Raw genomic sequence first — 15,513 nt, 5'->3', positions numbered from 1 at the left:
ATTGGTTTTGGTTGCAAAACTCATTTAATTTTTCTCAAAATTAAGTTTCTCCTTTATACTATTGTTTAAAATGATTACTTTTTATGTTAACATTTCTATTCTCAGAACTATAAAATGTGAGGGCCCTGGGCCTAGAGCATAGATCCTGCATGTTGGAATAAGATAAACCTGGGCTTGGATTCTAGTTGGATGGGCTTGGGAAAATGATGGGTTCTATCTGAGACTTGGTTCCTCATCTGTAAAATGGACTTAATTTCAACCTCAGGGTTGTTATGAGGCCTGAGTAAGATGATACATTTGAGAGTGTGTAGTAGATTGCCTAGCATATAGTTGGTGCCCAGTAAATATTAAAATTAAACATAATCAGAACAATGACAACAAACAAATAAAAACCACCCTAGGCACCAGATGGAACAATTAGAATTATTTCCATTTTATAGCTGAGGTTCAGAGACATTAAGTAACAGAGAAGAAATGACACAAGTGTTTGAACTTAAACAAACTACTTAATCTCTCTGAGCCTCTGTTTCTCCATCTGAAAAGGGGGGATAGAAATAGATAATGCTTACAAAACTGTGAGGATAAACTGAAATAGTGTGTGCAAGAGTGGCTAGGCAGTACACAGCACAGAGTGAAAAAACAAGAAAAGAAAAAGAAGCAAAAACGAAAAGATAAAGGACGAAAAAGGAAGGAAACTACTCTGGGAATCAGAAAAGTAATTTTTTTTTCCCATTTTGCAATCGTGAAACATGAGGCTTAGAATACACAGATATCATGTCCAGCAACACACAACTTGATGCTGACTAAATGGAACTAGATTCAATTTTCCTGGCATCAAGTCTAGGCTGTTTCTACTGTCGAGCTCCTCACCAAATGCATATCCCACGAGGCATTAATCCCTAGCTGCTCTACAGAAGGTATATCAGTATTATGAGTGAATCCATATTCTAGGCACATAGAGTCACTTGGTTCACAAAGCCCATATTGGAATTCCAGATTGAGGGGAGCTAGGTTGTGTAGAGAGGCCTGTAGGTCACTGCCAGCCAATTATTGACTTTTAAAATATTCCTCTGTAGAGAAAGTAATTCAATTTAATAAAGAGAGATGAAAAAAATAAAGACTATGGCACGGTAGCTGAGAGGTCAAGTTCTGAAGTCAGAGTGGCAAGGATATGAGTTTGAGTCTTCCACTACCTTGGGCAAATCAAGTAAATTTGTTTGCTGTAAAATGGAGATAATAATTTCTACCTCTTGAGATTGTTGTGCAGATTAAATCACATAATGTGTGTAAAGTTCTCAGGACAGTGTCTAGAAAGCTCTCCATTAATGTTAACCACAGAGGATCCCAAGCACACCTATGTAAAGACTCCATCCCTACGCAACCTCATACAGGTGCTCCCGGGATTGTGTAATGCTGTAGCTCGGCCCGCTCCTAAAGGGGACAAGAATTTGTATTGCAGTACTGTATTTGTAAACGTTTCTACTGGAATTATTTTCTTATGTATTACAAGTATACAGTTTAATACTTCTACAACTAAACACACACATGCAATGAGCATTCAAATCAAGATGCAGAACATTACCAGCACCCCAGACACCCCTGTGTTCCCACACAGTCACTATCCCACCCCTCACCCAGGAATAACTTTGATCTTGAATTCCAACAGCATAAGCTAGGTTTTCCTGCTTTGAACTGAATATAAAATGGATTATTACAGCGTGTACTCTATGTTATCTTAATTTTCCCCAATATAAGCTTGTGAGATTCATCTATATCTGTGAATATAGTTGTAGATCACCCAATTCTCATTGCTTTATACTATTCCATTGTGTGATATACCACAACTAATTTATCCATTTTATTGCTGATTGACGTTGGTGTAGTTTCCAATTTGGGGCTGTTATAACAGAGTTGCAGTGAACATTCTAGTATGTGGATTTTGGTAGACACGTGTATGCATTCTGTTGAGTATACACCTAGGAGTGGATTGCTGAGGTTATACGTACATTCAGCTTTAGTAGATCTTGTCAAATAGTTTTCTGAGTGGCTGTACCAAATTATACTCCCACTAGCAGTATACCAAGATTAGTTTTTCTTAATGTGCTTTTCCTGTTCTAGAATTCCATTCAGGATACCACATTACGTTTAGTTGTCATGTCTCCTGAGGCTCCTCTGGGCTGTGAGAGTTTCTCAGATTTTCTTTTATGACCTTGACAGTTTTAAAGACTACGAGTCAGGTATTTTAGAGAATGTTCCTTGATTTAGGTTTGTCTGATGTTTTTTCTTATGGTAGGCTGGGGTTATGCATTTGGGGCAGGAAGGCCCCCACAGGTGAAGTGCCATTCTCAGCACATATCAAGGGCATATGTGATCCACACGTGACTTATCACTGATGATATTAACCTTAATCAAATACCTAAGGGTGTGTTTGCCAGAATTCTCCTCTGTAAAGTTATTTTTCCCCCTTTCCATACTGTACTCTTTGTAAGCAAGTCACTAAGCATAGTCCATAATTAAGGAGTAGAGGGGCAAGTATTTACATTAATTATTTGAAATTCTCCTGTATGGGAGATTCATCTCTTCTCCCTTATTTATTTTTTATTCTATCCCTTGCTTATATCAGTATGGGCTTTATTTTATACTTGGGGGTATAAGTCAATATTACATTATTTATGTTGTTAGTCACCTTGTTCTGGTTTGACATTAGGGGCTCTTTCAGCTGGCTTCTGTGTCCTTTTGGCATATACTCATCATTTTGTATTTTGAGCAATTCCTTAGTTTCTGCCACTACAAAATACTCCAGGTTTATCTTGTATATTCCATGCCCCAGCTCTAAAATTGCCCATTTATCCAAGGAGTTTTGGTACCTTCTATTGGAGAATGGTATTAGAAACTGAGATCTGGGCACTGGATCATATTCTCTTTTGATGGAAGAGTTCTGTCGTCTTCTATAAATGTATAGCCTACTGTAGAATTTGATGAATTCAATGTTTCAGGTTAAGCTTTCTGACTTGTATCTCTCGAACCAATCTCTCACTCCTACAGCAGCTGTGGGCTGAGAAAGACTGGCTCTATGTTAGTCTTTCATACTGAACCCCTCGTTGTTCAAATGAAGATTGCCGGATGTTTCCATGAGTGCATTAACACCTAACTGAAGACTTTCTCTGAAGCAATCAGAAGAATTGAAAGAGAATTGAAAATAGAAAGCTTTCTGGGGAACATTTTCCATCAAAACATCATTTCATAGATTTATCTATCCTTGTGGATTGGCTATTTGTTAGAATGTTTTGCTTGAACTTGAAAAGAACTGGCTACAGAGACCTACACAACCAAAAAGCAACAGCAAGCACAATCACAGTTTATTCGGTGCCACTTGTCAGGCACTGGGCTAATTAACCCGCTATGATCTCATTTAATTCTTAAAACAGCACCATGCATAGGTGCTATTTGCTATCACTATTATTTCTACTTTACAGTTGAGGAAACTGAACCTAAAAGATTAACTAGCCCATGGCCATACAGCTAGAGACTGACTGAGGTGGCGCTCTGAGTGTTAATCTCTCTGACTTCAATTAACCTCATTTATCTAATCTCAATTAACCACTGTAAAATATGGCCTATAACAGAGCCCATCTCCTCAGACTATCCTGCTTCATATACTTATAAAGAGGATTCCAACTATTTGTGCTTGATATACAAGGCTTTACAAGTAATTTTAAGAAGAAGAGAACTTGTTTTCAGAACACTCTCTTAAATTTTGGCTCAGCAAGTGCAATCAGCATAAAGATGGCTGGAAAATTCAACCAAAACTCATCCATATAAAGACCTATGAGAAAAGAGGGCATATTCATTGGGAAATCCTCTAAGTCATGTTGTTGAATAAGAAAATTTACATTTGCTTTTGCAATTCAATTTTATATATAGATACTGATATAAATATGCAGATTTGGTTAGTAGTAGAACTGTATCAAAAGATTTCCAGTAATAAATGAATATTTCTTGTGGTATTCTTTTCTTTTTAATTTTAGCTTAGAAAGCAGCATTGCAAAGTGGAAAACACACAGGTTTGGAAATCAGAGGGAACTTGATTCAAGTCCTGACTCTGTCATTTATTAATGATTTTAAGAAAGTTTCTTAAATATTCTGTGCCTCAGTTTCCTCATTGGTAAAATGAAAATAATAGAGGATTATTATGAAGACTAAATGAGATAGTGCATGCAAAGGACCTGACCCACAGTTAATCCCACTACTCTGCAATGATATGTCCAAACACAGAGTGATAACCTGCAGTGTATGATGACAATGCACATAGCACTGATTGCTGAGCTAAAAGTGGTTGGATGCATGGCGTCATGTAATTCTCACTGAAGTCCTTTGAGGTGTGTATGACTGTTATAGTTAACAAGTAAGGGAAAAATACGTAGGAATGCAAAGAAGTTTATCAGAGACAGTGTGGGGAAAGTCAGAATTTGAACCTAGTATTGCCTTAAGCCAGGGCATGCATTCTAATCCTTCTGCTCTACTAATTTCTGCTCTGAGTTCCACAAACAACAGGACAGAGTCTAACCTGTTCACACTGTATCCTTACTGTTCTACTAATGCATGATGTTGCACATTAGGTTCAATAAAGAACTGATGGATGAGGGAATGAGAACTAATTTCATTTTTCTCTCTCTAGGACTAAATAAAATTTAGCCAAATTAGGAATTCCTGAATCCTTAGGCCCGGCTTTATTCTCTTTTATCCTTTGCCTGCAAAAATGATTTTGTGACAAGCCTGAAACACTTATCGCTCATTCTTTTGTGTGGAAATTGCGTAAGCACTCTCCAGATCCATCCAACTTATAATCAAAAGGGTAAATGACAAGTCTATTATTAAAGTTTTGATTAGTACTATTAGCCAAGGTCCAAAGAGGGTTTTTGTTCAACAGTTTTGAAAAACCAGAGAGGCAAATTTCATGTAGGTTTCTATGCATTTGCCACAGAATGAATGACTGACACTTCAGATTGTCAAAATGTCAGATTCCTTCAAAGACTTCCAAACAGGATGGAATAGGGGTGACTGCTTTTCATGGTTCCAGACAGACTGCTAATTTTAAAGTTTAACCTCTCCTTTGCCAAATTAAAGTTTGGCATCCCTGCTTTCTACTCTCTCTACTGTTAGCCTTCCCTGAGAAACAATAATTGGGTTAGACTAGAGATGCGGTTCTTGAACCAAGAAGGAACGCTGTGCCCACATGTAGCAGAGTGGCCTACTGAACTCATTGGCCTTAACCAAGACAATGAATCACCAGTCTAATCACTTTTAATCCGTGTGGCTTTGGGGATGATCCCCTCGTGTTTTCAAACAAAGAGGTGTAGATGTAATCCACGAGTGGTAGGGTGTGCTTCTGCCATGTGAAAGCATAGCTTGTTTGGCTTCCGTTAAGAACCACCACAGCAGGCTCTGGCATTATGTAACATCTAGTCCACATTCTGATTAGAAGAAAATCATGAACATTCTCGTTTGATTACGTGAGTCCTCACCACCTCTAGGCTTTGGAGTGAGATTTGCATCCAGGTGGGGAAGGGCCTGTGTAGTGAAAAGACAAATGGGCTTTGAAATCAGACAGGCTTGGTTTTAAGTCACTGCTCTGCCACTTAGCTTATATGCCAATGTGGGCCAATTTGTTTCAATGGCTACAGAGTAACTCCCTAACCCCACCAGCACTTTTTCAACCGTATGCTAATTGGTTTCACTGGAAATCCTGCAGAGAATATTTGGAACATTTGTTGCAATTCAATTACTATATTAAAAAAAAATGGGTGTTGCTAGTCTTCTCCCTTCACTGCTGCCAGTCATGTTGCTAAAATGCAAATCGTGCCACTGCTGCACTAACAGGGCTCTACACTGCTTTAAGAATATAATCCAGGCCCTGAGCAGATGAGGAAAAGTCTTGTGCCTCACCAGGTGGGTCTCCTACCATTGCCTGCCTCAATCTCTATTTTTCAGCTCTTTCAAACCTCTGTGCTTTACATGATTGATAATCCCTGACATATGTATGTACTCTTGAAATCATCACCAATATTAAGATAATGAATATATCCATCACCCCAAAATTTCCTCTTGTCCCTTTTAATCCCACTCTCCTGCCCACTTCCCAGTCCCTGGGTAACAACTGATACTTTTTCTGTTGCTATCAATTAGTTTGCACTTCCTAGAATTTTATATAAATGGAAATCAAACAGTATGTACTCTTTTTTTATCTAGCCTCTTTATCTCAGAATAATTATTATGAGATTCTTGTATATTGCTGCTGTAGTTCATTCCTTTTTATTGTCTTTTATTGAATGATTCTGTTGTATGGCTGTGCCATAGTTGATAACATTCTTTCACCTCTTGAGGAATATTTGGGTTGTTTCCAGTTTTGGGGTAGTACAAATAATGGTACTATAAGCATTCATCTATAAGTCTCTGTATAGATGTATACTTTCATTTTTCTTGGGTAAATACCTAAGAATGTAATGGCTGTGTCAATGGGAGGTGTGCTTAACTTTTTAAGAAATCCTCAAAATGTTTTCCCAAGGATTTGTACAATTTTACATGCCTACCAGCAGTATATGAGATTTCCAATTGCTCCACATTCTCGCCAACAAACAGTGTTGTCATTCTTTTTAATTTTAGACATTCTAATAGATGTGTAGTAGCATCTTTTGTAGTTTTAATTTATATTTCCCTAATAATTAATGACAAATGCTTATTTCCCATTCATATATATTCTTTGGTGAAGCGTCTGTAAAAATCTTTTGCCTGTGTATTATAGGTTTGTTTGACTTATAACGACATTTGGAGAGTTCTTTATATATTCTGGAATAAAATCTGTTATCAGATATTTAATTGACAAATACTTTTTCAAGTCAGTGGCTTTTTAAATATTCTCTTGGCAGTGTCTTTCAACGATCAAAAATATTTAATTATGATGAAGTTCAATTTATGAATAATTTCTTTTACAGATCTTGCTTTCAGTGTCATATCTAAGAAACAGTTGCCTAATTGAAGGCTACAATTATTTTTTCCCGTTTTCTTCTAGAACTTTTATAGTTTTACATTTTAAATTTAGATCTATGATTCATTTTTTAAATTTCTGTATAAAGAGAGAGGTATGGATCCAAGTTCACCTTTTTGCATATGAATACTTGACTGTTCCAAAACCATTTATTGAAAGGCGATCTTTTCTCCACTGAATTGCTTTTGTCAAAAATCAGTTGTTCATAAATGTATGGATCTCTATTCTGTTCCATATGTCTGATTGATCCCTATATCTGTCTTTATGCCACTACCACACTGTCTTGTTCCTGTAGCATTACAATAAGTCTTAAAGTCAGGTAGTGTAATTCCTCCAACTTTACACTTATTTTTCAATTTTGTTTTGTCTATTCTAGGTACTTTGTTTTGTCATATGAGTTTTAGAATCAGCTTGTCAATTTTTATCAAAAAATCTGATAAGATTTTTACTGGAATTGCACTGAATCTATAGATAAATTTGGGGAGAATTAAAATCTTAATATTGAGTCTTATAATTCGTGGACACAGATTATCTCTCCACTTATTTGTCTTCTTTAAAATCTTTCATCGATTTTTTTTGTTGTTTTCGGAGTACAAGTTTTATACATCTTTTGTCAGGTTTATTCCTAAGCATTTGATATTTTTGCTACTGTTTTAAATGGCATGTTAAAAATTAAGTTTCAATTTCCAGTTATATCCTGCAACCTTGCTAAACTTACTTAGGTCTAATAATTTTTTTTTCAGCTTCTCTAGAAAAAAGGATTTGTTTGGATTCTCTACATGGACAATCATGTTATCTGCAAATAATGACAGTTTTAATTTTTCCATTCCAATTTGGCTATCTTTCCTTTCTCTCTCTTTCTTTTTCTATTTTTATTTCTCATTGCATATGCTAGAAAATTCAGCCATATGTTAAATACAAGTGGGGAGGGCAGACATTCTTACCTCATTCCTGATCTTCAGAGGAAACATTTATTCTTTCACTATTCTCTGCCTCTTAACAGGTTGAGGAAGTTCCCTTCCTGTCCAAGTTTAATAAGAGTTTTTATCAGGAATATATGTTAGAATTTTTAAAATACTTTTTCTGCCTCTACTGAGATGATCGTGTGGTTTGCTGTTAAGTTAACCTTGCATTCCTATAATAAACCCCAATTGTATAGCGTATATTATCCATATTATATATTGTTGGATTTCGTTTGCTAAAATTTTGTTAAGGATTTTGCCTCTGTGTTCATGAGGAATATTAGTCTGTAGTAATGTTTTTGTCTGGTTTAGGTATTAAGGTAATGCTGGCCTCAAGTAATTAGTTGAGAAACATAGCTATTCAATTTCCTGTAAGAATTTCTATGGGATTGATACTATTTCTCTTTTAAATGGTTGGTGAAATTTACAAGCAAAGCCGTTATAGGGGAGGAAGACTATTCCTCTACCCTCTAGGTTCTTCTGGCTGGTCTAAGAATTAAATTGACATAAGACAGAATAACAGGAGAAAATCAAAAAAAGTATAAGAATATGTATACATGGGAGAAACCCAGGAACACTGAGTAATTTGCCAAACAGACAGAAGCCACTACCTTAAACACCATCTTCAGCTAAAGACAAAGGAGGATGTTGGGGATAGCGGTTTGCGACTTCAAAAGGAGGAAGGTAATTCACATGGAGATGGAAAAGCAAATATTTGATAAACAAATGTTGAACCTGCCTTCAAAGACAATGAGAGATGGAGAAGACTTTGATTAAAAGGCCCTTTTACATTATATTATAATTATCTTATGGTATCAGCTCCTTCCTGGAACAGGCCTTCTATCTTAAATTTCTTTAGGCAGTTAGGGGGAAAGTCAGTTTCTTTCTGAGTAGTTTGTTTTTAGAAATAATCAAGCCAAAGAGACACATTTTAAGGTGGTAAATTCTGATCCCCCATACCCTCTTGGCCTGGAAATTTCTTTGTGGGAAGGTTATTAACTACAAATTCAATTTTTTAACAATTATAGTGTCACTTAATTTATCTATTTCTTCATGAGTGAGAGTATTAGCTTCCTAGGGCTGCTGTAACTAATTGCCACAAACTGGGTAGCGTAAAACAACAAAAATTTATTTTCTCACATTTCTGGTGGCCAGAAGTCTGAAATCAAGGTTTCAGCAGAGCCAAACTCCCTCTGAATGCTCCAGAGAGAACACTTCCTTGCCTCTTACAACTTCTCATGGATCCTTGGCTTGTGGCAACATAACTCCCATCTCTGCCTCAGTCTTCACATGGCCTTCTTCTCTGTGACTCTCTGTGTGTAAAGCTCCCTCTCCTTTCTCTCATGAAGACATCAGTCATTGGATTTAGGATCCGCTCTAAATTCAGGAAGATTTCCTCTTACAATCCTTAACTAACTACATCTGCAAAGATTCTAATTTGAGGGACACTCTTTAACCCACTACAGTGAGAATTGGACTTTATGTCTTTCAAGAGATTTGTCCATTTCAACTAAGTTGTCAGATTTATTGATATGAAGTTGTTCATAACATTCACTCTCACATCTTGATATTGGTAATGTGTGTCTATTCTCTTTTCATTCTAGACCAATCTGGCTAGAGGTTTATCAATTTTATTGACCTTTTTGAAGAATAATCTTTTGGTTTTATCAGCTTTCTCTACCGTTTTTCTGTCTTCTATCTCATTGAGGGAGATCATTGACTGTTTGTTATTTCCTGTCTTTTGCTTACCTTGCATTTAATTTACTCCTCTTTTAATGGTTTCTTAATGGAAGCTGAGGTCATTATTTTGACTTTTCTTATTTTCTAAAGTAGGCATTTAGTGCTATAAAATTTACTCTAAGTTCTAACTTAGATAAATCCCACAAATTTTGATGTGTTATATTTTCAGTTTCATCCAGTTGAAAATACTTCCTAACTTCTCTCTTGATTTCTTCTTTGGACCATAGGTTATTTAGAAGCATGTTATTTAGTTTTCAAAATTTTGAGATTTTCCAGATATCTTTTGTTATTGATTTCTAATTTAATTTCATTATGATCATAGAAGATACATGTGTGCTGTGAATATTTTAAATTTATTGAACATATGTTATGGCCAAAATATGGTCAATCTTGCTAAATGTTTTACGTGGACTTGAAAAGAATGTATATTCTGCTCCAGTTGTGTGGAGTAGTCTATAAATGTTAATTAGGCCAAGTTAGTTTTCAGTGTTGTTCAAATCATCTATAATCTTACTGATTTTCTATTGACTTGTGCTATTTGTTTTAAGAGAGAGGTGTTAAAATTTCTAATTATGGTTATAGATTGATTGATTTCTGCTTGCAGTTCTGACACATTTTGCTTCATATAATTTGAAACTTTGTTATTAGGTGCATAATGGTTTGGGATTGTTACTTCTACTTTAAGAGTCGACTCCTTTAAAATTATGAAATGACCCTCTTTATCCTTGGTAATATTCTTTTCCTGAAATCTACTTTGTTTGATATATTTACAGCAGCTTTCTTTTGCTTAGAGTTAGCATGATATATTTTTCCCATTTTTTTTTACTTTAAACCTATTTGAATCTCTATATTTAATGTATGTGACTTGTAGTTGATATATGGTTTTTATTCAATCTCACAATCTCTGACTTTTAATTGAGGTGTTTAGTCCATTTATATTTAATGAGATTATTGATAAAGTTGGCTTCAAATCTACATCAGGTTTTTTTTTTTTTAACTATTTTTCCCACATATTCTTTGCAGTTTTTTCCCTCTTATTATGCCTTTTTTTGGATTAGCCAAGTATTTCTTTAAATGGCTTTTTACTTTCTTTTTTAGCTATACTTGTTTTATTATTTTGGTAGTTGCTTTAGAGTTTATAGTGTATATCTTTGACTAATTACAGTCTACCTTCAAATGCTATGCTAATACCATGTATAGTACAAGAATCTTACAATAATATATTCCCATTTCTTCCCTCCTGGCCTTTTGCAATGATTGTCATACATTTTACTTCTATGTACGTTAAAAAATTCACAATACATTGTTAATGTTTTTGCTTTAAACAATTAATTATTTTTTACATATATTTAAAAATAAGACCCTTTTTTTAATATCCACTCATGTATTTACCATTTCCGATGTTTTGCATTTCTTTTTGTGAGTGTGTGTGTTAATAGTTTTTGATCCTTCAGTGCAAATACTCTACCCACACATTAAATATAAGAAACTTGTCTCTCCATGTCATGACATAAAAATATTTAATGGATTTACTAAAATATAGTTTTCATATGATACAATTCATGCATTTAAAATATATAATCAATGATGTTTTAGTATATTCACAAAGTTGTGAAACCATCACCACAGTCTAATTTTGTAAACTTTTTAGTACCAAAAAAATTAAAATAAATTTTGTACCCATTATCGGTCACTCCCTATTTCCTCCCAATTCACTTCCTACCTGCTCCTGGGCAAACCCTCATCTACTTTCTGTCTCTGTATATTTGTCTATTCTGGATCTTTAGTGTAAATGGAATCATGACCATTATTGATTTGTTATGGTCTTTTGTGATTGGCTTATTTTACTTAGCATACTGTTTTCAAGTTTCCTCCATGTTGTAGCATGTATCAGTACTTAATTTCTATTTATTGCTAGATAATATTCCATTGCATGAATATACCATATTTTTTTTACTCATTCGTCAGTTGATGGAAATGTAAGCTGTTTCCACTTTTAGGCCATTATGAGTACTGCTATAATGAACATTTGTGTACAAAGTTTAGTGTGGAGACATGTTTTGAATTTTCTTGGGTATATAACTAGGAGTTAAATTGCTAGAAGTCATATAATAATTGTATATTTAACATTTTGAAGCCTTGCCAAAGTGTTTTCCGAAGTGGCTATACCATTCTTCATCCCTACCAGGAACATATAAGAATTCCAATTGGTACATATTTTCCCCCAACACTTGTTATTGTTCTTAATTTTTGTTATAGTCGCCCTAGTGGGTATGAAGTAACATCACATAGTGGTTTTGATTTGCATTTCCCTAATGGGTAATGTTGTACATTTTATCATGTGCTTATGGATCGTTTGTATACTGTCTTTGGAGAAATATCTATTCAGATCCTTTGCCCATTTTTATTGTGTTATTTACCTTTTTATTATTGAGCTATAATAGTCATTTATACATTCTGAATACAAATCCCTTATCAGATATATGATTTACAAATATTTTCTCTCATTTAGTGAGTTTTCACTTAATTGACAATATTGTCTATAGCACAAAAGTCTTTAATTTTGTGAAGTTTGATTTATTTATTTCTTCTTTTGTCACTTATACTTTTGGTGTCATATCTAAGAAGAATTTGCTTAGCAAAAAATTTATACCAACCACTGGTCTAAGCCCTGGGATATGTCCATAATTGAAAAAGATGTGGTGCCTGCTTTCATGTAGATTAAGTTTAGTGGGAGAGCCAGGAATCTATTTAAATGAATGCACCGATATATAATTGCAAACTAGTTAGTGCAGTAAAGGAAAAAACAGAGCTCTGAGGAAATATGTCAGGGGACCAGACACGTGTGTGTGTGTGTGCACGTGCACCTGTATTACAGGAGGAAGTTGTCAAGGAAGTGTTTCCTGGTGAAGCAATATTTTAATCGAGCACTGTAAGACATAAAAGAAAAAAGAACAATTCAGAAAATTTTCTATGCAGAAAGGACCTGGGCAGGCCTGTCACCTAGAGGAAGTGAAAATGAACAGTACTGAGTTGCAGAGAGAGCAGGGGTACATCAGATGAGGCTGTAGAAGTAAGCAGGGGTAAGAGCATGCCGACTTGTAGATCATATTAATGACTTTAATATTTTCCCTGAAAGCAATAGGGAGTGATTGGAAGACTAATCACTTTGGCTGCAGAATGGAAACAGATTGTGGAGGGAATAAGTGGCAGTGAGGAGACTAGTTAGGAGGCAAGTGCAGTCATTCAGGCAAGAGAGGATGGTGGCATGGAGTACGGTAGTAGCAGTGGAGGTGAAGAAAAATAAAGAAACTGGAGAGACCTTTACTTTAAAAAAGGAATAGAGCTTGGCCTTAGATAGGATATTGGGATGTAGCACAAGTGATCAGTAGCTACCTTTGTCCTGAAAAGAAGAAGGTGTCCTCTGAGTCTTGAGTCTTAAACTTAGCTGATCTGGTTCCCAAAGATTTAATCATCCCTCAATAAGATTGTGTACTTGACCTTCTTGCTCTGTTCTGCTTCCAGATATGAGCTCATTGACTTCTGATTTTCGGTCTTTTCTCCTGTATACAGACTCCATATTATCTTTCCGACACAATACTTGATACAGGTCCTCAAGTACTAATATTGCATCCACTTCTCTGCTAAATTCTGTGCATTTACCTCCTTAGATTATTTTTCTTCTGGCAGCCAATGGCATAACCTGTAAAATCAAGTTCTATCTTCTAGCACTTTACCAGGTACTAGACTATGTGGCTGACATTCTTATAGGCAATACTCTAGAATGTGGAGGAGGCAAGAGAAATTTTCCTCTTTGATCTTTGAAAACTAGTCTCAAGCAGAGAACAGCAAGGCCTATAACTGACATGTAATCTTAACAGCTCCGGAACTGTGACTTTTCCACAATAAGAATATCCTCCAAGTTTACAATGCCTCCTCATCCTCCATTTCGCTGGTCGAATCACCTATTAACCATGCCCTCTACAGAACACAATGCAATATTTAATGTCTCTTTCAGATATAAAAATTGATGAACTTCTTCCTAATGTTGAAGCTCTAGGGAATATGATACATAATTACCCTCTCCTATACTTCCCCATATTACAGCTCCAAAGTTTGCAGTGCATATCCCTGTAATCACTTCTATATGTAATTACATTTACATAATACTTATATGATTTTATTTACGTAATGTCGAAGGTGATGATTCATTTTACAGAAATTTTAGATGTCCCCAAACAGGATACACTAGAGCTATATTTATTTCTTACATGAATGCTAGAGAAAAAAAATAAGTATATACATATATATTAGCTTGTCATAGTTAGGCAAGTACATAGAAATTTGGGGATTGGTATTCACATAGATGTAAGTAGAATGAAGAGTAGAAAAACCATACTCATGTCAGAGTGACAAATCATTTTTTCCATGCAACATCGAGAGAAAGGTATGTTACCTCCCAAGTATAATCAACGTCAAAGCACTGCATAATGATAACGAAAATCAAATGCACAGATTTTCCCTTAGAGTTGCAGATATTCCACCCCAGGTGTGTGGATGTGAAACCCAGTGAGTTTCAATGCATAATGAGAAGATTTAAGGCTTTAGAGTCAACTACATCTGGGTTCAAATCTTAGCTCTGCAACTTCCAGCTGAATGATCTCAGACAAATTATTTAGTCCCTCTGAGTCTAATTTTCTCGTCAAAATTCAGATAATAATACATACTTCAGAGTGCTGCTTTAAGGATTAAATAAGATAACTAATAGAAATCAAAGAGTGCTTGGTATATGGCAGGCAATCAGCAAATTTTGGTTTCCTTCTTCCCTCTCAGTTCTTTTCTTTACAGAATTTTGTGTATCTTAATAGTGGTTTTGCCCATTGGTTGGTAGCCCATATAATTAAAATTATTTTATGGATAAAGCTAATTTCCAAAGAATTTCTTTAATGCAAAGGTTTCCAAACTTCAATGAATATCAGAATCCCCCGGAAGTCTTGTTAATCCATCAATTGCTGGGCCCCACCACCAGTTTTTGATTCAGGTGGTTTGAGTAGGCTCAGGAATTTGTATTTCTGCCAAGTTATGCTGATACTGCTAATTGGGAACCGTACTTTGAGAACCGCTGTTGTAATACATGTACAACCACCAAAACGATATGATTGACAAAAAGGAGGGAAGGCCACATTTCCCCCAGCCATATTTGCTGTCCTAAACTTTAAATGTATTCTGCAAAGAGTCAGCTTGATCCAATAGATGGGAGTCAGCACGTCTAGACATCTCTCTCAGTGTGTGACGTTGGGGGTGTCACTTCATTATTCTTGGCTTGAGTTTCTCCATCCTAAAATTTAAAGGACTGGAGTAGGGCAGTGTTTTTTAAATTGTGTTCTCTAAGCATTTGGGGGTCTTCAGAACATACTCAGGGATGGCATTGGTGGGAGAGTTCAACAGACAAGAATCTGAGCCTTTCTCATTCCCAAATAAATCAGTTCTCCTTGTATAACTTTTATATCTAGTGTAGTTCCACATAGGAAACCAAACCAAATCAGACAAAACAAATCCAAACAAACAATCCAGTCAAAAGAATCTTTGGGCTAGGTGATATGGTCACTTTTACCATAGCATTCTCAGATATTGAACTCCGTATACAGAACATTCTGTACTTCTAGCTTTCTGTGTTTACAATGATAATCAATAGTGATAAAAACTTGAGGCTCTGCAAATCTTCAAACTTCAAGCTATCTTCAGTTCACTTTTATTTATTTATTT

At 35.4% G+C, this 15,513-nt stretch overlaps 1 long non-coding RNA gene across 1 annotated transcript in view; it reads right to left on the bottom strand.

Annotated features, from left to right (window-relative positions):
- Positions 1-2,354: 2,354 nt before the first annotated feature.
- The window catches only part of LOC131408592 (uncharacterized), a 420,158-nt gene continuing 406,999 nt past the window's right edge, over positions 2,355-15,513 (bottom strand). Inside the window, exon 6 of the long non-coding RNA XR_009220791.1 lies at positions 2,355-3,055. This is a non-coding gene — a long non-coding RNA (uncharacterized LOC131408592). The remainder of the gene's footprint in view (positions 3,056-15,513) is intronic.

Source organism: Diceros bicornis, chromosome 7 (assembly GCF_020826845.1).
Source record: "Diceros bicornis minor isolate mBicDic1 chromosome 7, mDicBic1.mat.cur, whole genome shotgun sequence".
Lineage (NCBI taxonomy): Eukaryota > Metazoa > Chordata > Mammalia > Perissodactyla > Rhinocerotidae > Diceros > Diceros bicornis.
The sequence above is the reverse complement of the archived record's forward strand: the minus strand, read 5'-3'. Positions and strand labels throughout refer to the sequence as shown.